The sequence below is a fragment of the Piliocolobus tephrosceles genome, chromosome 3 (assembly GCF_002776525.5).
Source record: "Piliocolobus tephrosceles isolate RC106 chromosome 3, ASM277652v3, whole genome shotgun sequence".
NCBI classification, from domain to species: Eukaryota; Metazoa; Chordata; class Mammalia; order Primates; family Cercopithecidae; genus Piliocolobus; species Piliocolobus tephrosceles.
The window spans coordinates 64,046,842-64,071,106 of record NC_045436.1 but is presented as its reverse complement, the minus strand read 5'-3'; the positions used below and the strand labels follow the sequence as shown (position 1 = coordinate 64,071,106).

Genomic DNA, 24,265 nt, shown 5'->3' with positions numbered 1-24,265 from the left:
TTCGTCTCAGAGGGGTACCCCACCATGTGAAGTATCAGTCTGCCCCTACTGGGGAGTGCCCCCGAGTTAGGCTACTCAAGGTTCAGGGACCCACTTAAGGAGGCAGTCCATCCATTCTCAGATCTCAAACTCTGTGCTGGGAGAACCACTACTCTCTTCAAAGCTGTCAGACAGGGACGTTTAAGTCTACAGAAGTTTCTGCTACCTTTTGTTCAGCTATGCCCCGCCCCCAGAGGTGGAGTCTACAGAGGCAGGCAAGCCTCCTTAAGCTGTAGTAGGCTCCACCCAGTTTGAGCTTCCTGGCCACTTTGTTTACCTACTTAAGCCTCAGCAATGGGGAGCGCCCCTCCCCCAGCCTACCTGCTGCCTTGCAGTTAGATCTCAGACTGCTGTGCTAGCAATGAGGGAGGCCCCAGGGCATGGGACCCTCTGAGCCAGGTGCTGGATATAATCTTCTGGTGTGCCATTTGCTAAGACCCTTGGAAAAGTGCAGTATTAGGGTGGGAGTGACCTGATTTTCCAGGTGCTGTGTGTCATAGTTTCCCTTGGCTAGGAAAAGGAATTCCCTTACCCCTTTTGCTTCCTCGGTGAGGCGATGCCTCATCCTGCTTCAGCTCTCACTTGGTGAGCTGCACCCACTGTCCTGCACCCACTTTCTGACACACCCCAGTGAGATGAACCCAGTACCTCAGTTGGAAATGCAGAAATCACCTGTCTTCTGTGTCTTATGGTGGGAGCTGTAGCCTGGAGCTGTTCCTATTCAGCTTACAACAGCCCCCCGTTTTTATCTTAATTACTCTAACAGAGACAAATGCCCCTATTTTCAAAATGATGAAGCATCAGTGTATTAGTGTAAGTTGATAAGCTTGGAAATATTCCATAATAGATTATTGTAAGTATTATTTGGAAAAAGAAAGAGAGGTGCTATCAATAAGAAGCCATCATGGCTTCAATACAAATAAGTTATGCAAACAGGATTCACTTCCTTGTTCTACAGACATTACTTGCAAAACGACCTTTACTTATTTTTAAAGAACTTTTGAAAAATACAATTCACATGCCACAAAGGATGCAATGCAGTGATTCTTAGTTATTCACAGAGCTGTTCAGATTGACCCTTATTGAATCATTTTGCTTATTCGAGAGAATCTAGCCCAGTGAAGTGTGCAGTGGTAGGATTGCATCAGTATTTGCTGAATTCTCCACTTAATGAATACAAGGATATAGCAAAAGAGACCAGATAATTCTAACTAAACTCAGATGAAATAATTGTAACATTCAGAATAATTAAGTATTCAGATATGATCAGGTAAAGGTTCCAGAAGGATACAAGTAAGTGATTAAAACAACACATTTATTTCTAATATTAGCTATAATATTAACACATAGAAAAACAACGTAGGCTTGTTAGCATCAAGTAAGTTGCCAAATATGATATTGCCCCTTACGTAACTTGAATAACTTTATGTATGACTTAAATTCATTGGCACATCTTGGCATCTTCAGAACAAGATGAATTAACACTCTGGAGTTTTCATTTTATTTATTTAAAAAACAGATTATCACTTGAGAAAAGACAGCATCATAACATTTAGTGACAAAGTGTGAAATTTTCCTATAGGCCTTACTGATTTAGCAACTCATAAAACCAAAGAAATGAGAGTTTAATCATTATTTTAGGTTCTCTCATGGTGACTCTAAATTGTAAGTAAGAATAGCAAGAACATTTTTACTGGCAACCTTATTTATCTTAAAATTTAATGTCATAACACGTTTGGGAAAGCAGCTAAATGATTTCTCATGTATATGTTTGGCTGAGGCAGTTAATACAAAGAGAAAGACAAAAAGTCATGAAGCTTTTATTTTCTATCGTTTCACCTGTGCCTCCAGTGAGCACTGGCTTGGAGTGCTTATCGTCATGTCACTGAATAGTCATTTTTTACATTGTTGCCCAGGCCTTGGCAAACCGCTTGGATACCCTGGTGAATGAGGTTTCTGGGGCTTTGGCCTGGAAATATGTATTTTGAAAATTATATCCGGTGATTCTAATTTGTAACTAGTTAGACATCACTGCACTAAGAGTAATTAAACTTTCAGCTCTTTGCCCTAGTTCAGTAGTTTTCTTTATCACAAACATGTCTTTCATAACTTGCCTCAAAAGACATTCATGACTTTCGATGTCATCCATAAATGCGTTTTAGGGAATTAATTTCTGCTTTTAACCAATTACAAGATTTTCTTAACAATTCATTTAATGTTTGACAAGTATTAGCTTTTTATTTTAATGTCATTACTGAGATTTGAAGTCACCTGCACTATGTTTAAACAAAACCTATTCTTACGATTAAAATATATTTACCTGACATTATGCAAAACTGCTTTTTTTTTTTTTTTTTTTTGCACTTGGGAACACCGTTTTCTATATGAAGTTGTTGAGGCTTATAAAAATTCTCAAGTAACTGACTAATAGCATCAAGACTAGAACCCAGGTAGTGTCGGCATCTGTATAAAGGAACCTGCGTCAGATCCCACACTTCTAATGGAGAGCTTAATTTCAGAGAACATTAGCCATATCTAGCTATTGCTGTGAATTTAAATTGTTTTGAGTGTGCATTTAATTTGCAAATTTGTATTGGTTTGTTATTTTTGTAAGAATTATACACCTACAAAGATTTTACCAAGTTTATATTTTTACATTTTAAAGTTGTGTTTTAAAACAAATAAATTGACACTTGGCAATGCAAGATTTTATTTTTCCTTTTAGAAAAGGTCTTTACAATATTTAAATTCAAATCAAACAGTTCTCACTGAAATAATTAGGGGTAAAATGGACCTCTGTTGATGTTATTTGAAAAAACTATTTGAACAATGAGAACACTTGGACACAGGATGGGGAACATCACACATCGGGACCTCTGGGGGGGATGGGGAGGGATAGCATTAGGAGAAATACCTAATGTAAATGGCGAGTTAATGGGTGCAGCAAACCAACATGGCACATGTATACATATGTAACAAACCTGCACGTTGTGCATGTGTACCCTAGATCTTAAAGTATAATTAAAAATAAATAAGTAAATAGGCTGGGTGTGGTGACTCATGACTGTAATCCCAGCACTTTGGGAGGCTGAGGTAGGCGGATCACCTGAGGTCGGGAGTTCAAGATCAGCCTGACCAACATGGAGAAACACTGTCTCTACTAAAAATACAAAATTAGCCAGGTGTAGTGGTGAATGTCTGCAATGGGCTGAGGCAGGAGAATCACTTGAACCCGGGAGGTGGAGGTTGCGGTGAGCTGAGATCATGCCATTGCGCTCCAGTCTGGGCAACAAGAGCAAAATTCTATCTCAAAAATAAATAAATAAATAACAATAAAATAACAAAATAGAAAAAATTGTTTGGATGTCACGATTAAATATAGATTTGTTTTTGCATTTGCAGGCAGTCAGAGCAAAATGGGCACAATAGTAAATTTCCTTTTATCACAAGGGAAGAAAAACGTGGCTCCCGAGGTGGTTGTTACTTTTTTGTGTGTTTTTCTTCTTCTAAATTCTAAAAGAAAGTGTAATGTGAGGTTTCATATAAACGACACAGATGTCATAGTCCTTTTTTTTCCAACATTTTTATGGTAGTTACAAGCACAAATTACCAATGACTATTTGTTATAGAACTTTTTGATCAAAAACTTACATCATGTTTATAAATATGTGTATGCACAAACATGTTTTGGTTTAAAAGCAATTTTTTTTCTCTCTAGAGGATTTTCAATGAGGAAAAAAAGCCTTTACTATTTACTTTTATATTTCATATGTAGCTACAAAATTGCTTAAATAAAATGAGCATTCTTTATCCAAAAAAGAAAAAAGAAAAATCCATTCACTGAGACTTTGGGGATACTCATCTTCACGTACAGTTTCCAACTCTGATTAGACCACTGCTCCTCCCTATATTTATGCTTTGCTTGCTTTATAATCAATATCATTTCTGAAACTAGACCCCAAACAAGTCAGATTTGGTGTTGCTAAGATTTGCTTAAATGTAAACCTTTAGAAAATCTTAAGTATATCATTTTATGACTCAACTGAGTACATACTTGAGTGGTTATTCTGCTGTTACATTTGTTCTGAAGAATCATGCACATTTTAATAGGCAAGTTATTAATGCAACCAAACCTTTAAATTTTGGAGTTTTATAGGTAAAATCTGTTTTTCTAAAGGTCTGTTTCTAAAGTTAAAAGCTGTTCTAATAAATAATAAACATTCAAAAATCTTGGCAAACTCTCACAAACCAAAGCAAAATTAGGACATTTTGGTTGATTTTTAATATTACTTTAGCAAATAAAGTTAGAGGTTATAAAAATATTTTTAAATGTGAAAATGATTTAGTTCGGTTATCACACATTCTCTCCAATACACACTTGAGTATAAATTATATGTTGTTATTTACTTTAATAACAGTTTGCTCAAGCAGAAAACCTGAAAAAACTATCGCATGTATGCCCAGGGTTGTATTGCTTATTACCACCTGCAAAATAAGGCACAATTACCTTTCTATTTAGAAAATAACATTTAAAAACTTCGATAGACATAAGCATAGTTATTGCCAGATAAAAATATGCCAATCCTGCTCCCGATTAACAGATGTATTATTGATTCCATGTATGTAACAAGTTAGACATATAAACCAATGGGTTTAGGAATTGTTAGTCTTTTAAAATCTAAACTGTTTGTAACAAAATGTCATTGTAAAAGCCCAATATAAAGAATAGCTTTAAGAATTCATTAAAATGTAAGGTATATGAAAGCAGAGCACGTGGTTGGTTTTGTTCATTGCTGTATATTTATCACCGATAACAGACGCATAGTAACTCCTATATAAATATTTATTGGATAAGTTAATGAAATATAATTATGGAGGCATAGTTATTTTTCAGAAAAGTAACTATACATCACATATCAACCATTGTTTACATAAAAATCAGATATAATTTCATATGATTTGATGAGCTAAGTATGGTCAAGAAGCATGTGTTCTTATCACAGATAATCATACAACTAACTTGAAAATTATAGAAAATCTCAAATTATATGCCAAAATGGACAATTAATACTTGTACTATATTTTCTCTTAGTAAGATAATATTTGTTTTATTATAGAATATTTGTTGTCATTCCTGTTCGTCAATGTTAGTACAATTTCTCAAATAGATGTAAGCATAACTTCTAAATTTAACAGTCAAAATATGGTCTAATAAACTAAGATGAATTCCATACTTAATATTTGTCTTTGTAACATAGAATATTTTCTCAATTGCTACTATGAAAATTAAAAAAAAAAAATTTAAATGTAGGAGGTACACTGAACTGAGAAGATTATTTTCCTAAAGGGAAATTCCATTGGCTATTGAGTAACTGGGAACTCTGTCCTTTATTTATGTAAAGCATTTATGAAAATTACTTGACTTGCAACTTCATTGGTTGCTTTGGAGAATTCATTGTATAAAAAAGTGATGCATCATGTGAACGAGAAATGTATCTACACAATGCTCAACAGAAAAGCCTGGATTAAATGAAGTATAGTAACTGGTTATTGGTCCATTCCAATTTCCTTTAATTTGCAGTTGCTTGGAGGCATAAAACTTGTTATGTCTTTGTTTTGACAAATAATTCACTTAAAAATGAGAACAAATTTAATTTATTAATATAATTTAAAGACGTTAAAGCAAATTAAAAAATTAACATGCAGAACAATCGTTTAAAAAGTGAAAGTAATAGAGTGTAGAACCTTAATAAAAATACATTGATTTTTATTTTATTTATTTATTTATTTTTTGAGATGGAGTCTTGCTCTGTCGCCCAGGCTGGAGTGCAGTGGTGTAATCTCAGCTCACTGTAACCTTGGCCTCCCAGCTTCAAGCAATTCTCTTGCATCAGCCTCCCCAGGAGCTGGGATTACAGGCTCACGCAACCATGTCTGGCTAATTTTTGTATTTTTGTAGAGATAAGGTTTCACCATGTTGGCCAGGCTGGTCTTGAACTCCTGACCTCAGGTGATCCACCCACCTTGACCTCCTAAAGTGCTGGGATTACAGGTGTGAGCCACCGCACCTGGCCAGACATGGATATTTAACTTTCTCTTAATTAAATTTTGAACTTATTTCATACCTTGTATATTCTAAAATATATATATATATATACATACATGCACACACATATATGTGTGTGTGTGTATACACACACATTGCTAGCTTTTGTGCCCATGTGTTATGCAGTTCATTCTTTGTTTTGTTTTGAGATGGAGTTTTGCTCTTGTTGCCCAGGCTGGAGTACAGTGTCGTGATCTGGGCTCACTGCAACCTCCACCTCTGGAGTTCAAGCAATTCTCCTGCCTCAGCCTCCTGAGTAGTTGGGATTACAGGCATATGCTACCACATCCAGCTAATTTTGTATTTTTAGTAGAGACAGGGTTTCTCCATGTTGGTCAGGATGGTCTCGAACTCCCAACCTCAGGTGATCCACTTGCCTCGGCCTCCCAAAGTGCTGGGCTTACAGGAGTGAGCCATCACACCTGGTGTTCACTCCTAGGGAATTTAGGTGAATGCAGATAGTTACCTACTAAAAAGACATAAATTGAAAGAGCTAAACTTTGGCTGTTGTGAATATGTTTAAATCAATCAAGCAGCAATATTAACCTACAAAGGGCAAGTCACTTTTGTCACAATAAAAAGGCTATGTTGAGGTTCTTACAGAAAATACTTTTAAAAGTAGGGACCAACACAATGTAATGTACAGGTGTTTTGGCAGTTTAAGGGAACTATAATGTAAAAATTTACATAATGATTTTACATATATAATCCATACAATATTAAAAACCGTCAATAAAAACATGTTGAAAGTCCTTAATTACTCTTTAGTATTAGTTTAAAAGTTAACAGAGACTATTAAAATTGTAGTTTATTCTTTTATTACAAACTATTATCTGATTTACTGAAAAAACAATCACAGGTTTTGAATATCTAAAAACAACCACTAGAGGAAAGCAATAGATTTCTGGTAACAATTATTAATGTAAGTAGACTGCAAGAGTTCTATTAATCTAGACAGGAGAACTGTAATGTTTCTGTAGTCTTCTTCATTAAGTTTGACAAATTTGAAATGCTTGCAATTCTACACTAACAGGATTTCATAAATACCCTACACTGACACATTTTAATATTTGTGTATTTACTGGATATTCTTAAAATGCAATCATTTGTTATATTTCAGGGCAGGAAAACCTAATTAGTAGTAAAAGATTATATGAAACATTTGCTTTTTTAATAAACATGGCTTTATATTACCTTATTTAGATATCATGAATTCATATTAGTACTAACTTCTAATTACCTATTACAGAAATATTCCAATTCAATAAAACTAATGTTAGTAGTCAAGTAGTTTCTCTAAGCAACTGAAATAAATTTGCAAGTGATGGGCTATGCATTCTTAGTATTAACTGCAGTCACATAAGGCCATCAATAAAACGATATTAAGAGAAAAGCAATAAATTTACCCAGTTAGTCAGTCTCTTGGTATGTGAGTAAAAGAGACAAAAAAAAAAAAAAAAAAAAAAAAAAAAAAAAACTAACAATACAGTTGTCACGTATTATTGACCATTTTCTGCCCTTGTATGCTTTTCTAAGTCTGTGGTTATATTGCTATGATCAGTTTGGGTAGCTAGTTGAATTTTTGATCTTTAAATGCAGGTATACCTCTGAGATGTTTCAGATTTAGTTCTAGACAACTGCAATAAAGTGAATATCACAATAAAGCAAGGCATACAATTTTTTCTTTGTTTTGTCATTGCATATAAAATTATGTTTATGCTATACTGTAGTCTGTTAAGTGTGCAATAACATTACATTTTTAAAAAACAATGTATATACCTTAATTTAAAAATACTTTATTTCTAATAAATGCTAACAGTTACCTGAGCCTTCAGCAAGTTGTCATCTTCTTCTTGGTGGAGGATCCTACCTTAGTGTTGATGGCTGCTGACTGATCAGGGTGATGATTGCTGAAGGTTGTGGTGGCTGTGGCAATTTTGTGAAGTAAGGTAACAATGAAGTTTGCTGCTTTGATTGAGTCTGACTGTCATGAAAGATTTCTCTAGTATTCAATGCTGTTTGATAGGATTTTACACATAGTAGAATGTCATTCCAAACTGGAGTCAGTCCTCTTAAACGCTGCCACTCTTTTATCAGCTAAGTTGATTTAATGTTCTAAATATTTTGTTGTTATTTCAACAGTATTCATAGCATCTTCACCAGGAATAGGTTCCATCTCAAGAAACCACTTTCTTTGCTAATCCATAAGAAGCAAATCCTCATCTGTTCTGGTTTTATCTTGTGATTGTGGAAATTCAGTCACATCTTTCGGCTGTACTTCAAATTCTAGTTTTCTTGCTATGTGTACCACATCCGTGGTTATTTTCAGCACTGAAGTTTTGAACCCCTCGAAGTCATCCTTGAGAGTTGGAAACTTCTTCCAAACTCCTGTTGATGTTGATATTTTTACCTCCTCCCATGAATCACAAATGTCTTTAATGGCCTCTAGAATGGTGAATTCTTGCCAAGTTTTCAGTTACTTTGCCCAGATTCATCAGAGAAATCATTATCTATGGCTGTAGCCTTACAAGATGTATTTCTTCAATCATAAGACTTGAGAGTTTAGATTACTTCTTGATCCATTGACTGCAGAATGTATGCTGTGTTACCAGGCATGTAAACATGAATCTCTGTACATCTTTTTCAGAGCTCTTGGATGACCAGGTAGATTGTCAATGAGCAATAATATTTTGAAAAGAATCTTTTTCACTGAGCAATACTTGTCAACAGTGGGCTTAAGATATTCAGTAAATCATGCTGTTAACATTTTCTGTCATCCAGGCTTTGTTGTTCCATTGGTAGGGAGCAGGTAGAGTAGACATAGCATACTTCTGAGGGGCTTCAGGATTTTCCGAATGATGAAAGATCATTGGCTTCAATTTAAAGTCACCAACTGAACTAGTTCCTGACAAAAGACTCACCCTGTCCTTTGAAGCTTCGAAACCAAACATTGCTTTCTCCTCTATAGCTATGAATGTCTCATGTGGCATCTTCCAGGAGAAGGCTGTTCATCTACATTGAAAATCTGTTTTTTAATGAAGTCACCTTTATCAATTATCTTTGCTAGATCTTCTGGATAACTTCTTGCAGCTTGTACATCAGCATTTGCTGCTTCACCTTGTGCTTTGATGTTATGGAGATGCCTTCTTCCCTTAAACTTTATGAACCAAGCCCTGCTAGCTTCCAACTTTTGTTCTGTAGCTTCCTCAACTCTCTCAGCCTTCAAAGAATTGCAGAGTTAGGGTCTTGTTCTGTATTAGGCTTTGCTTTAAGGTAATGTTGTGGTTAGTTTTCTTCATGTCAGCAATAAGGCTGTTTTGTTTTCTTATCTTTTGTGTGTTCTCTGTAGCAGCACTTTTAATTTCCTTCAGTATCATTGCCTTTGCATTTACAACTTGGCTAGCTATTTGGCACAAGAGACCTAACTTTTGATTTACCTTGGCTTTCAACATATCTACTTCACTAAACTTAATTATTTATACTTTTGATTTACAGTAAGAGATGTGTAGCTACTCCTTTCACATGAACACTTAGAGGGCATTGGAGGGTTATTTCAATATTGTGCTTCAGGCCTTGTTTCCATATTGTTGTTCTAAGGAACAAGGAGACCCTAGGAGAAGGTGAGAGATGGAAGAATGGCTGGCCAGTAAAGGACTCAGAACACACACAATATTTATCCATCCAGTTCACTGTCTTATATGGGTACAGCTTGTAATTCTCCCAAGAAAATAGTAACCTCAGTAATCACTAATCATAGATCACCTTAATAATGAAAAAGTTTGACATATTGTAAGTCTTACCAAAATGTGACATAGAGACACAAAGGGAGCACATGCTACTGGAAAAATGATGCTGATAGAAACTTGCTCGATGCAGGGATGTCACAGACCTCTAATTTGTAACAATATGCAAATATCTGTGAAGCGTGATAAAGACAAGTGCAATGAAACATGGTTTTCCGGTACCTGATGTTAAACCATATCATGAAATTCTATACTCAGATTTAGAAGGGACTGAAAGCTCAATCAGTTCAGCTTCTCATTTCCACTCTTAAGAGGTACCTCTTTAAATAAATAAATAAATAAAGAGCCTATTATGATCTTTAAAACAAGTCCATGGAAATCCTTTTTATTAAGCAAAATGTGATAAAATTATTGGAATAAACAGAATGGAAAAGTCTATCATTGTCGCTGCCCTATCAGACTGATATATTTCATTGAGCATAAGAGGGATACTAAAAACTGTACTAATATGACTTTATTTCTTTTTACTGCTGAATATGGTTCCATTGTGTGAATATATCACATTTTGTGTATTCATGCATCAGCTGATGGACATTTGGGTTGTTTTCACCTTTTGAATATTATAAATAATGCTGCTCTGAACATTTGTGTACAAGTTTTTGTGCAAACATGTTTCCTTTCTCTATGGTAGAATTCCTACGACTGGAATTACAAGTCATGTGATAGCTATATTTAACATAATGAGGAACTGCCAAAGTATTTTCCAAAGTGGTTGCACCATCTTATATTCTCACCAACAACATATGAGTGTTTCAATTTTTTTATATACTCACCGACACTGATTATCTATTGTTTTTAATATAGCCATTTTTATGTGTGACATTTTATTGTATTTTTAATTTTTGTATCCCAGTTGACTAATGAATTTAACATCTTTTTATGTGTTTTTTAACTGTTCTCACATTTTCTTTGGAGGATTGTATATTCAAATTCTTTGCCCATTTTAAATTGTGTTTTTTTTTTATTATTGAATTGTATTAGTTATTTATATATTTTGGATATAAGTCTCTTTCAGATACATGATTTGCAAATATTTTCTCCCATTCTTTGAGGTTTTCTTTCGTTTAATAATGTCCTTCAAAGCAAAAAAGGTTTAAATTGTGATGAAGTCTAAATTTCCAGTCCTTTGTCACTTGTGCTTTTCCTTTAGACTCTCTGTAATTTTTTACTTACAGCAACATGTAGTGTAATTTTGGTTTACGTGACTGTGCTTCTACTAGACAGCAAATGTGAACACCTGGGTATTTTGTATCCTAAGCAACAAGCAAAGGGCCTGAGCTCTAGTAAGTTATCAATGAATGTTTGTTGAATTCATTCATGCATTTTTTGATACGCATTTTCAATAAGTAAATTTAACACTGCTCAGTAACAAAATAATTTTTACTAAGGAATGACAATATTTGATCTTTGAATAACTAATTTTAGAAACGTCTTTTTTTTTTTTTTGAGACGGAGTTTTGCTTTTGATGCCCAGGCTGCAGTGCAATGGCATGATCTCCGCTCACTGTGACCTCTGCCTCCCGGGTTCAAGTGATTCTTCTGCCTCAGCCTCCTGAGTAGCTGGAACTACAGGCTTCCTCCACTACACCTGGCTAATTTTTCACATTTTTAGTAGAGATGAGGTTTCACCACGTTGGCCAGAGTGGTCTCAAATTCCTGACCTCAGGTGATCTACCGGCCTCCGCCTCCCAAAGTGCTGGGATTACGGGCATGAGCCAATGCACCCTGCCAATTTTAGAAACTTCTTGGTCATCCTCACACAAAATTCAGATATTGATTCCTTAAATTCAATTTTAGTGTGCATATTTAAAAGCATGTTTCAATGATAACATCAAGTAGTTAATTGCCTTGCTTTATCTTGGAAAAACAGGAGTGATGAAGTGCCATCTGTTTTATTTTTCCAGTGTTTTTCCATAGAACATACCTTTATTTGAAAACTAAATTCAAAGTACCCTTTGATGTCATAGGGTACTTTGAACTTATAGATAATCATATTTATATAGTCATAAGTTGAGGAAGAGTGAGAGAGTATTAGAAAAAATCATCAAACCATATTATTTCATGAAGATGGTAAGTTGTAGTCAGTATTTATAATTGATGGCTTTTTCCATTACTCTGGAGTCTAACTTCAAATCTTTTATAAGTGTACAGATGTTTTATCTGATTTCACACATTATTTTCTTTCTACATTTCCATAGTTGTTCAGACTTTTCAAAAGTTAATTTTAAAATAATATATTCAGCTTTTCATTCAGCTTTTTGTCATACTCTTATTCCACTAAAAATGTTGGTACCATGGTTTTGACAATGTAAAATATAAAACAGCCTTTTATGCTGAAACATCTTATTAAAGAAAATTTATTTTGTCATTTATTTCTTTATTTTTCATATTAAAAAAATTTCCTCCTGTTAATTAGTTTTAACTCTGATGGTCATCAGTGGATAATTCTTAGGACTTTCATTACTCAATGTAATTGTAGTAGTTGGTGGTTCACTCACTTCTTCATTTGTGTGTGTGTAACAATAAAATGTACTAGTTCAATGGACATACTGGTTTTTACATCATCGAATAAACATACATTAAATGTCTTCTGTACGCTAGACATTACATTAGAAACTGATCTAAATGTTTCACTGTTTGAACCTTAGAAAAGAAGCAGGCTTTCTGAGTTTTGTTTTGTTTTGTTTTGTTTTGTTTTTTGAGGCGGAATCTCACTCTGTTGCCCAGTCTTGAGTACAGTGGCACTGTCTTGGTTCGCTGCCATCTCCGCCTCCCGGGTTCAAGGAATTCTGCTACTTCAGCCTTCTGAGTAACTGGGATTACAGGCACATGCTTGGCTAATTTTTGTATTTTTGATAGAGATGGAGTTTCATCATGTTGGCCTGGCTGGTCTCAAATTCCTGACCTCAAGTAATCCACCTGCCTTGGCCTCCCAAAGTGCTGGGATTATAGGTGTGAGCCACTGCACCCGGCCCTGAGTTTATAAAGATAGGATTTCTAAATAGAATTAAAGAACAATGCACTTCCAAAAAATTTATTTTGATAAGTTGAATTTTTTAGAACATACACTTTACATTTTATATCACATAAAAATTGTATTCATTACTGTTTATTGGTGGGCTAAAGCTGTTTCATAGAAATTAAATTTGTTGTTGTTTTGAAGTAGAAACAGAACACAAGACTCTAGAAAGAGACTTTAATTTTATAGCTTGAGATAGCTGTTTAAAAGATACAAGGACATATAAATATTAGAGACCAGCGGTCCCCAAACTTTTGGCAGCAGGGGCCAATTTGATGAAAGACATTTTTCCACAGACTGGGTGGGAGGGTGGTTTTGGGATCAAAGTGTTCCACCTCAGGCCATCAGGCATTAGATTCTCATAAAGAGCACGCAACCTAGATCCTTCTCATGCACAGTTCACAGTAGGGTCCACCCTTCTTTGAGAATCTAATGCTGCAGCTGATCTAACAGGAGGCAGAGCTCAGGCAGTAATGCTCACTTGTCTGCCCCTCACCTCCTGCTCTGGGGCTGGTTCCTAACAGGCCACAAACCAGTATCAGTCTGTGCCTAGGGGTTGGAGACCCCTGTTATAGACTATTAACCAAATGAAATAGAATAGCATAGCTATGAGTCAAAAGTTTGTCTTTTGCAACAAATAATAGAAATGTCTGCAAAGGTGAAGACTACTATGCAAAGGTGAAATGACGAAGAGAGATTATTTTGACATTTCAGTCATTCCATAAAAGAACTATAGCCAAGTCTCGTGTGGGTTCTAGAAAACCACTAAAGATGGACACCATGTTATTGTGGGGGCTGCATTGTTTCTTATTGTACTTGTGCCATTATTGTGTTCTTGTAGTGTTCTCTGTGTTTTTGTTTGTTTAAATTTTCTATTTTTTTAAAAAAACCACAATCTGATGAGCTCACCCCAATCTGTGATTTGTTCCTCTTGGATCATGTATTCCCACCACTCCTCTAATCTTTAGATTGTTGGAGGGGGAGGAAGAACTTAATATGTCTTATTTCGAGTTGCTCCTTCTGACAGATAGCAGTATGGCATGGTAAGTGAGAATAGGTAGCTATATAGGGTAGGAAAAGGTGTTAATAGAGTCAGAGAAATAAAACTCTCAGTATAAGGCATACCACAGATCAGTATACGTTAGCTTTTTACTCTTCTTTGTGTCTCTCATGTTAGACCAGTAATTATTTATAAGATAAAATAACCAGTTAATGAATTCATTGTTCTGGCTGTTGTATCTGTTAGCTATTGCCAGAATAATGTTGCATAATAAAGAGCCATAAAAATATCAAAGGCCTACAAAAATTCACGTTTAACCTCATGCATTGCTGGATAACTGCAACTGGGCTTCTCTAGGCTGGACTCAGCTAGGAAGCTTGGCTTCAGTGCAAACATCTTTCAGCTGAGATTCCTCTACTCAGTATCTGTAGTCTTTCTGGTAGTAGTGGGCTAGCAGAAATATATTGTTCTAGTGACCATGGCAGAGGTAAAAAAGAATAAGTGTATTTTAAGCTGCTTTTTGTGCTATTTTTATAAATAGCCTATTGGCCAATGCAAATATTATGAAAGAGCCCCAAAAAGGCAAGGAGAGAAATCCCACCTTTAGTGGGAGGGACTGCAGAGTTGTTTATGGGGAGGGGTATTGGGAGCATTAATTAAGTCTGCCATAGCTTGTACCTTGAATAGAAATCAAACTACTTCTTTATTTTTCAGTAGTTTTAACGGAAGCCTTTATTTCATAGTATCCAGTATACATTAGGCAAAAAAATGGAAGAAAAAATTTAGTGGCATTTTTTGTTTGTTTGTTTTATACTAAAATTTCCCTTTGATATGTGTTTACCACACTCAGATTAACATCTATTGAAACATACACTACAGGATGCTTTTGCACGGTGTTTGTTTTGAAGGGTAGTATAAAAATTTCCGTAAGTTTCTTATGCAACCACACATATTTTAACTTGATCTTTTATTCTGCATTTACTTTTGAACGTCCTTAAGAATTTGTTAAAATGCAGAAATTATGCAGTATTGATTTCAGGAAAAATTGAAGTGGTTACACATGGTTGCCTGTGCCTTAAAAGAAATCCTTATTTGGTTCTAATTTGAACAGTATTGAAAGCACAACAAAACTAGCTTTTCATTATGTCACCACGCATTTAGTGAGTTATGGAAAGCATTTTGTTTTAAGAATGGAGTTAACTATGTGTTATCCACACTTCTAGCCATTCTTGTCACTCCTGGCTACTCTCCAAGCCTGCCTGTTATTCATACATATTTCTTCCTAGTAAGAAATGCATCAAAATCCCAGGAACATGTGCTGCTGACTATTAGAAGAGTTTTAGTGGTGACAGATTAATGTAATTGCTTTTGTTTGAGAAATATAATTGGTCACAGTTATATACATGTAGCTTATATGAGAAGTCCATTCAGTTTTAAAACTCATTATGATTAATTTTACTTTGCTTAAAAAATGAAACTAAAGAGAATCTAAAATGTATATGCTTCCTTCATCCCTAATATTCCAGAATACTTAGATATTTTTATGTGAAGTGAATGCTCAGATATCTAAATAGATATAATATTATTTACATTTAAAGTATAAACTTTTACATGAGAAAAAATGCTTAATAGCCTATAATCTTAAAAACAGAAGTATTCTAATTCCCATATTGTATGTTACTTCATCAAATATTACCATAGTATCATGTTTCTTGTACTAAAGTGTTTCCTGTGAAACAATATAATAAAATTGCCTTTAGTATGCATGATAATATTTAAATACTCATTTTCTAGTAAAATATAATGCTTATTCATTTTTTTCTTCTAGTTCTAAAAATTAAATGCACCAAATGCATACTTACATTATGATAATTTCTGAAACTTAAGTAGAGTTTTGGCCTGCAACAGATTTGTGTTTTCTAGTAGTTATGGTTCATTCATACAGGTGGTAGTGGTCCTATCAGTTTTCCTTAATAAGTTCCACATAGCCCCGGCCAGTCTTTCACAGAATGAGATGGTAGGTCCTTCCTCCAAAGTTTGATTTCTCCCATTTTTTTTAACATTTCAATTTCAAGCTTTCAGTAATACCATCAAGATGAGATAGTAAACTATTATTAGAGTTACCACAAGTTTGAACAAAGTTGATATACATCGTAAACAAATAAATACTTGAAAGCATCGTTCATGGAATAAGATCGGGCCTTGCATACCTACATAGTCCAAACATTACATTCCTGACATTTAGAACATTTAAATGCAAACCGTTCTTTGTTAGGGCATTCTCATAACTGAAATATGAGTCACTTGCAAACCATAATAGATTTTGGCTCTGCTACATGATGAAGTGTTCTGGATGTCGTGAAACATTTCACCCAGACTCATGGCAGTAGAATTCCCAGTGGTCACCCAAAATAGGGAAAAAAATGAAGAACAAACTTAAAGGAAATATGCAGACTCTGGCACCATCCTTTCGTGACAATACAGCTCTCTATTGTTGTTAAGAAATGGAAGTATTTAGAGCCTAAATCCATCAACTACAGTACAAGTAGGCATTGAATTTTTTGTTGTTGTTGTTTCTAATGACTAAATTTAACTCGATACTTGATTCTCACGTTTAAGGTCGGGTCATAGAGTGTTCCTTTGCACACATCACCCCGATGCAGTCATACTGAGTTGTCCCCCAGCACTGAGCCTCTCACTGCATTGTGGGCAAACTCATATTCCACACTCTACACTCATCTCAGGCAGGAAAGGTGGAGTTTTCCTTTTCAGGGCCAAAGGAAGCGAAAGCTGAGGCGTGATGGTTGTACTGATATTGGTGTGGGTTTCAATTTGGTGAATTTGCTTTCAATTTCAACTCGTCACTTGAGATTCCATACAGAAAAGTAAATGGTAGGCTTCCAGCATCTTGTTTCACTCTGGTGAATAAAAATTGTTTTGAGTGCAAGATTACACTTTTTCCTTGCTTAATTTCATTAGTACATACGCAACATAAACTGAGGCATCATTTAGCAAAATGTTATTGAGATGACATCATAATGACTTCTAAAGGGCAATACACATTTGAATTAGCTCAATTATTCTTCCAGGTTTAGCAGTGCCTTTCATGGTGTTTAGTGTAGCAGCTTTTGAAGCAGTGATGGGCACTATGTAGGACCTTTTTATTCCAATCTCCTAAGTGGGAGATATTCTGAACAAAATATATTAAAGATAATATTTTTTTCTGAAGTTTTTTAAATTTTAAGTCCTGATTCACTTTTCAAAAGAAGACATTTACGTGGCCAACAAACATATGAAAAAAAGCTCAACATCACTGATTATCAGAGAAATGCAAATCAAAACCACACTGAGATACCATCTCATGCCAGTCCTAATGACGATTATTAAAAGTCAGGAAGCAGTAGATGCTGGTGAGGCTGTGGAGAAATAAGAACACTTTTACACTGTTGGGGGGAATGTAAATAAGTTGGACCATTGTGGAAGACAATGGCAATTCCTCAAGGATCTAGCACCAGAAGTACCCAGCAATCCCATTACTGGGTATATAACCAAAGGAATATAAATCATTCTACTATAAAGACACATGCACATGTATGTTTATTGCAGCTCTATTTACAATAGCAAAGAAATGGATCCAACCCAAATGCCCATCAATGATAGACTAGACAAAGAAAATGTCGTACATATACACCATGGAATACCATGCAGCCATAAAAAGGAATGAGATCATGTACTTTGCAGGGAAATGGGTGAAGCTGGAAGCTGTCATCCTCAGCAAACTAACGCAGGAACAGAAAACCATGTACTGCATGTTCTCTCTCATAGTGGGAGTTGAACAATGAGAACACGTGGACACAGAGAAGGGAACAACACACACCAAGGCTTGTTGGGGGTGGTTGGAGGTGAGGGGAGGGAACTTGGTGGGTCAATCAGTGCAGCAAACCACCATGGCACATGTGTACCTATGCAACAAACCTACACATTCTGCACATGTATCCCGGTTTTCTTATTTAGAAGAAATGTTTTTTTAAAAAAGGAAAAAATAGTAAGTCATTATTATGAATAGTTATTGACTTATCATAAAATATGGTTTCATAACATAAAAATTATATATGATAGCATGTGGGACACACAAAAACTAGGAAATCAATAGGATTGAATTGCTTTAAAATATCATTGTGATAGTCGACAACTTTGATTAATACATTCTTTATATGCCAGTAGAGTGTCTATGTTATTATTACATTTGCTGAATATGGGACTCTAATAAAAATGTAAAAATGACGTGGATTTCCTTAAAAACAGAAATATCTCTGGAGGAGAAGTTACATGCTAGACATGGATAAGTTGTCAGAATGACCAGGACACATTATTGATCTTGGAATCTCAGAATATAGAAGTCTCTACTTTAAGGAATATAAATGATCTTCAGTATCCTGAAGATATTTGCAATTACCTATTTCTGTAATATGTAAACTTAAATCAGAGCTACAAAATGCTATTATTGAAATAAATATTTCTGACAAAACTGTTAATTGCTTATATTTAAAAGCAATCTTGATGGAATTTTCTTACCATCTTTAGAGATGACCCTTGTAAAGTCTAAACATTATTTTTAGTGCAAAGTTTGTCATAATTTATGTGCTTTAAGTGACAATATTACATGAGACAATTAATTTTGACGTGTCAGTTCCACAAATCCAAAGAGTCAATAAAGTACATAATTATTTTTGCCACTAAACAAAACAAAAAATTAAGCACCATTTGCCTTGATGCATCAGGTCTTACTATTTTATAGTTTGTGCACTTTCTGTTTACCCTGCCAACTATTTAGATGTACGCCATCCTGAAAATGAGTATTTATATGTTGCAACTTTTAAGAAAAAGAAACAGCTTTTTGTATACATTTTAATAGCAATCACTTTCACTGATATTTACAGAGAATTTAACTATAGTTTCTTTATTTGTAATACATACCTATTGTCTTCCTGCTGAATGTCTAATAGTTTTCCAGTGACATTGATAAGACAAACTCTCACAGATTATTTTGTCTTAATATAAATATAAAAGAACCTAAAATAGGCAAGAAGTGAATAAAATGGTTTTTGAAGTAGCCCATCAAATATTATTTTCATCAGAAATTATTTTCTTGTTGACATCAAATGCATATTTATATGAAAGATCATTCTCTCTGTGCAAAGATCAGAGGCATTGTGTCTTAGGCACATGATTCAACTTGCTCCACAGCCCTGACTCTCTCCACAACTCTGGAAAAATCAGTGCCCTGGAGTAGGAAACTTAACATTGTTTTTCTTAGATAAATCACTTGACATTTTAGTGCCTCAATTTTGACTCTCCATAAAATAACGGAAATGGAACGGAAATGGACTTGATGGTATTTAAGATTCCTACAAAAAGTATTAATATGTTGACTTGCAAATGAATGAATTTCTGAACTTTCACTGTACTACAAATGCTACAGTCTCCCAAAAGAAAACAAAAGATTGTTTTTCTTCTTTATTTGAGAACCATTTTATGTAGATTGCAGGAAGGTTGTGAATTAAAATATGTTTAGATTTTTTCATCCCATTCATTAAGAACCATTTGATTTAAGTTGCAGAGAGGATATGCATTTAATAATATGTTTAGAATTGTGGTTGAGGTGGTAACCACCATGCAATTATCAGTTTATTAACTGGGGAATACGCTCATGATGGACTTTGCTATTTCAGTCATTTCCTTTAACTTGAATATAATCTTCTACTTTCATAATATCAATTTTAATCAGAGAAATGGAATGTTTTATAGTTAGATCTACAAATATATAATGGTTTGATATTAGCTATTGTTAGGTAATGATTGCTCCTTAGTTATGTAATTGTATGCCTAAACATTTAAAAAATTAATCCCCATGTTTAATATCATTTTTAATGTAGAGCAAAATAAAATGATAGACTGCATATTACAGAAAAAATGAAAGGGAAAATATTATATTATTTTATGCACTATTCCCACAGAAATGTTTTTTAGTTTTAAAATATCCATTTGACTCTTCAGTAAGCTGAATACCAGGGATTTTATTCCTTTGGCATAAAGTAATTTGGTAACAATATTTAAAGGCATACTTCTAATTTAAAATTAGAAATTTTAAATTACCAAAAGACAGACCATTTGTGAACTAGTTGATTATTACCTCCTTTAATCTCAGTCATGTGTTTGTCTCTAAATAAAATTATTTCATTTACCAGAGTTTCACTGCTCAGGGCTCAGGTGACTCAATCAAGAAAGTCATTCTTGTGAAGCTACCTAAATGGTAACAACGGTAGTGGCAGTGGATGATACCCGTGGCTCAACCATTAGCTGCAGCTGAGGTATTTATTGTATATCAAACACAGAGCTACCAAGTACCTTTCTTCTAATTGTACCAGGTGAAACCACACACATTTTTAAAGGACCAAATATCTAAGCACAAAGGTCAACATTTGGTAGGCATGCATGAAACATGAAAGGGCCTTATCTTAACAGGGTCATGAGTCTTTCATCTTTAAAGGTCAGTTTTTACGAACTTTCAGAATTGATACCTTAAGTTGTTCTGAACTTCAATTATAAAAGCTATTGCCAGATTTTGCTTTGTTTTTATTCAAAATGTAGCCACTCATGAAGAGAAACTTCTGAGTTTGAAATGTGATTTGTGTTTTTGCAAAATGTTTATTTGAATGAAATTATTTTACCTCCAGTCTAAACAAATGCAAAGATAAATGTAAAACACTAGGAGGGGCAATGCTGACACTGAAAGCATAACTATGTAGTGGTATTCGGTTTGTCCTTTAATTTTTACAACTTTCGCTTTTTTAGTTTAGAAATAATATTGTAGACTATTTTAAGATCTTGGAATTTTAAACTACACCACTAATAGCCACTGTCTACATTATTTAAAGTGATCTAAATAGTATAGACATAAAACGGTTTTAAGAATTATAAAAATGTAGTTATTGTTTCCTGATATTTTCTCTAAACTTCTAATGTTCAATTCCTGTGTTTTAAAAAACATTTTAAAATAAATCACACCAAACCTTAATCTAAAGAAGGTATAGTAATGGTTGGTGTCAGATCTCAGAGTGAACCAAGCACATGTTAAGATTTAGAATCATCCAGAGAAATAGTAACAGCCAATGGCAAGAAGTCAGGCAATTTAAAGAATATTCATAGTGTGGAAGACAAACTTCTGGAATCAAGATGTCAACAGTGTATTTTCCTAGGGATGACTGCTTCCGTTTGTAAATACTGCTATTAAAGTACATCACTTATTTTCTACAGGGGATGGTGACATGTCTTATTTTCTTTTGTATATTTTGGTGGGTGACAAATACTTGTTATGTGACAGATTCTAAAATAGTCAATGAATAAATGTTATATTTAGTGACCACATCACATGTAAATGGATCCAGAATCTTGCAATTTTTGGTAGATAGAACCATGGCACTAAGGATCCGGATAAGTGAAGAAATGGCAGGATAACACTTATCTATGCTAATGAGTTCAGATCTTCTCTCCTGGATAATTAAAACCCCAAGCTACTGAGAGAACTTTGCCAAGCCATGCTGAAAGCTTTTCCGTTATATCTAAGGAACTGTGGAGTAGAGAAAAGGGAATGGGCAATTACGGAAAAATATCTAGATTTTCAAGAAATAGAATATGAAATTATTCACTTTTCTTTTTTATTCTTTTGTAAGACAGAGTCTCACTCTGCAGCTGAGGCTGGAGTGCAGTGGCGCCATCTTGGCCCACTGCAACCTCTGCCTCCCGGGTTCAAGCGATTCTCCTGTCTCAGCCTCCTGAGTAGCTGGGACTATAGGCGCCTGCCACTATGCCTGGTAATTTTTGTATGTTCAGTAGTGATGGGGTTTTGCCATGTTGGCCAGGCTGGTGTTGAACTCAGGCTGGTCCTGACCTCAAGTGATTCCCCCGCCTAGGCTTCCCAAAATGTTGGGATTACAGGCGTGAGCCACCGTGCCCGGCCGTTACTCATTTTTAGAATGGCAAGATGACGCTAATTTTGGGAAAGAGGATAGCCTGCTTTGTTTAATAAATGACCTGTGGAATTCTTACTAAAAATATAAACTTTACACGTATCAGAATATAATGATGATGAAATGGTCTAGATCTGTATATACAACTGGTCTATATAGATTCATTCAAAAAGGTGTAATTTTGAACTCAATAATATTTAACTAAATTTGCTATCTCTACTAAAGCAAAAAGAAAGACTTTTCTGTATCTGAAATGACCAAAATCTCACAGCGCATACGGGATCAAAGACTTCTAGAGCACTATGTAGTGGTCACCTAGTCTAGTTTTTAAAAAAATTTTGACAGAGCGAGATTAATTAGCTTACCCGTGATCATATAGCTAGTTATTTCTTATGTAAGTGTTCCAGATTCCAGATGTCAATGAAATGAACATTTATGAAAATATATTTGTATAGCTGTAGCATATATTTTAAAAACATCATTCATTATGTTTTTTGAACGCACACACATGAGAGCGATAGATGTGCATGGCAGTAAAGAAAACTTGCTGAACGATTAGCTCTGTGACACTAGGTAGTTCCTTGCCACTGGACTTTCATTAACTCATCTCTCAAATGGGAGATAATTAGTTCTTAGGTCATAGGGCTCTGCTGAGGTTTTTAGATGTATGTATGTGTGTGTAGGTGTGTATGTATGTACACACATATAACCTAAAACAATGTCAGGTATGTTTATTAGTTATTTTATTAAAACTATTAAAATATAGAATTGGCTTGCTAAATTTGTGGACTCACCAGTTACAATGAGACATCTTTTAGGTACACACAACTTGTTTCTAGTGTGTAACTCTGTTTCCTGACGTGCCTTTGATGGTCATATTTAATTAGTGTCAATCTAGACCCTCCTTTACTCTCAATTTAATGTTCTTCCCTGCACATACACACTTACAAGCACACATTTACACACATACACACATAGTTACATAAACACGTACATTTTTTCACAAAGACATTTACAAAATCACACATGCACACGCAAGCATGCACACACACACACACACCTCAAGCACGCACAAGCGTGGCTTGTTGCTTTCCCAATAAAGTCATAAGATTACGGATGAAAGACAATTTAGAATTTTTTAAAATTCTGTGAATCTAAAGGTTCAGAGTTGAATTATGAGGCATTCAGTTACCTTTTATTTGTCAGTTTTCCTTGTTTTAAGGACTCTGCATATATATACAAAAATGTACGTGTATAAAATGAAGATATTTAGTAATTCCTGAAGAACATTAATTATATATATGTATATACATGTGTGTGTATATATATGTGTATGTATATGTGTGTATTTCAAAGCTCTTCCCACATGAAAGCTCAATGTACATTCAGTGTGTAACAGTTAATTCTGATTTCTAAAATATCTTTTCTCAAAGCCTTTCACTGGTTCTAAGAAGCTTCCGGATCTGTCCTAATAGCTTGAAAACTAAGATCTTGATATTTTATAGAATACTTCACTCTGTGCCAGAAACCGTGTTAAGCATTTTCTTTACCTGTATCATCAAGGTTTAGTCTTCATAAAATACTTTAGGACACATATTATTATACTACTTTTAAAAGGGTGTACTGATGCTAAGAGAAATTAAGTGCCCGAGTTCATCCAGCTAATAAGTGTCAGACAGGAATTTGAAGTCTGGTCTCTCTGATTCTAAAACCCATGATATTTACATTCCTGCAAGGAAGTTGGAAATGCATCTTACAGGCTGCAGTTGTAGTCATTGTGGGTATTTCCTTAAAGGAAATGGTGTCCACAATTGTTGCTAGCCAAAATCACAAGTGTCAGATTTCTAACTGCTGAGACTTGCCTGTCTGTCTTCACCATTCTCTGGACTCATTTGAGCCATTTGTTTTATGATCCACTCTTCTACTAAAATGTGGAACTAGAGGTATAACAATTATTTAGTACTTAATTTTATATATTGTTTTCTGGGGTTTTCTATTTTTATCAATTGCTTATTTATTTATTTGTCTAGCTCTCTTATATTTCCCATTCATTCCTTTTCAGAGAATGACAGTCCTACTTACTGCCTCTCCCTTTCCCATAGCTTCCATTCTTCCTGGGAAAGGAGAAATCAGAATTATTTTGCTCTCCCCACTTCCATCAGATTCATTCTCATCACTCATCACTGGTGGAGTTTTTATAGCATAACTATAAAAGATGACACTTTATCCTATGAAAAATATGCCCTGGTTATATCCTAACTAAATGGA

At 34.7% G+C, this 24,265-nt stretch overlaps 1 protein-coding gene across 3 annotated transcripts in view; it reads left to right on the top strand.

The window, feature by feature from the left end:
• The window catches only part of FAT4 (FAT atypical cadherin 4), a 186,916-nt gene that overhangs the window by 63,232 nt on the left and 99,419 nt on the right, over positions 1-24,265 (top strand). The gene's annotated exons all lie outside the window — the stretch shown is intronic.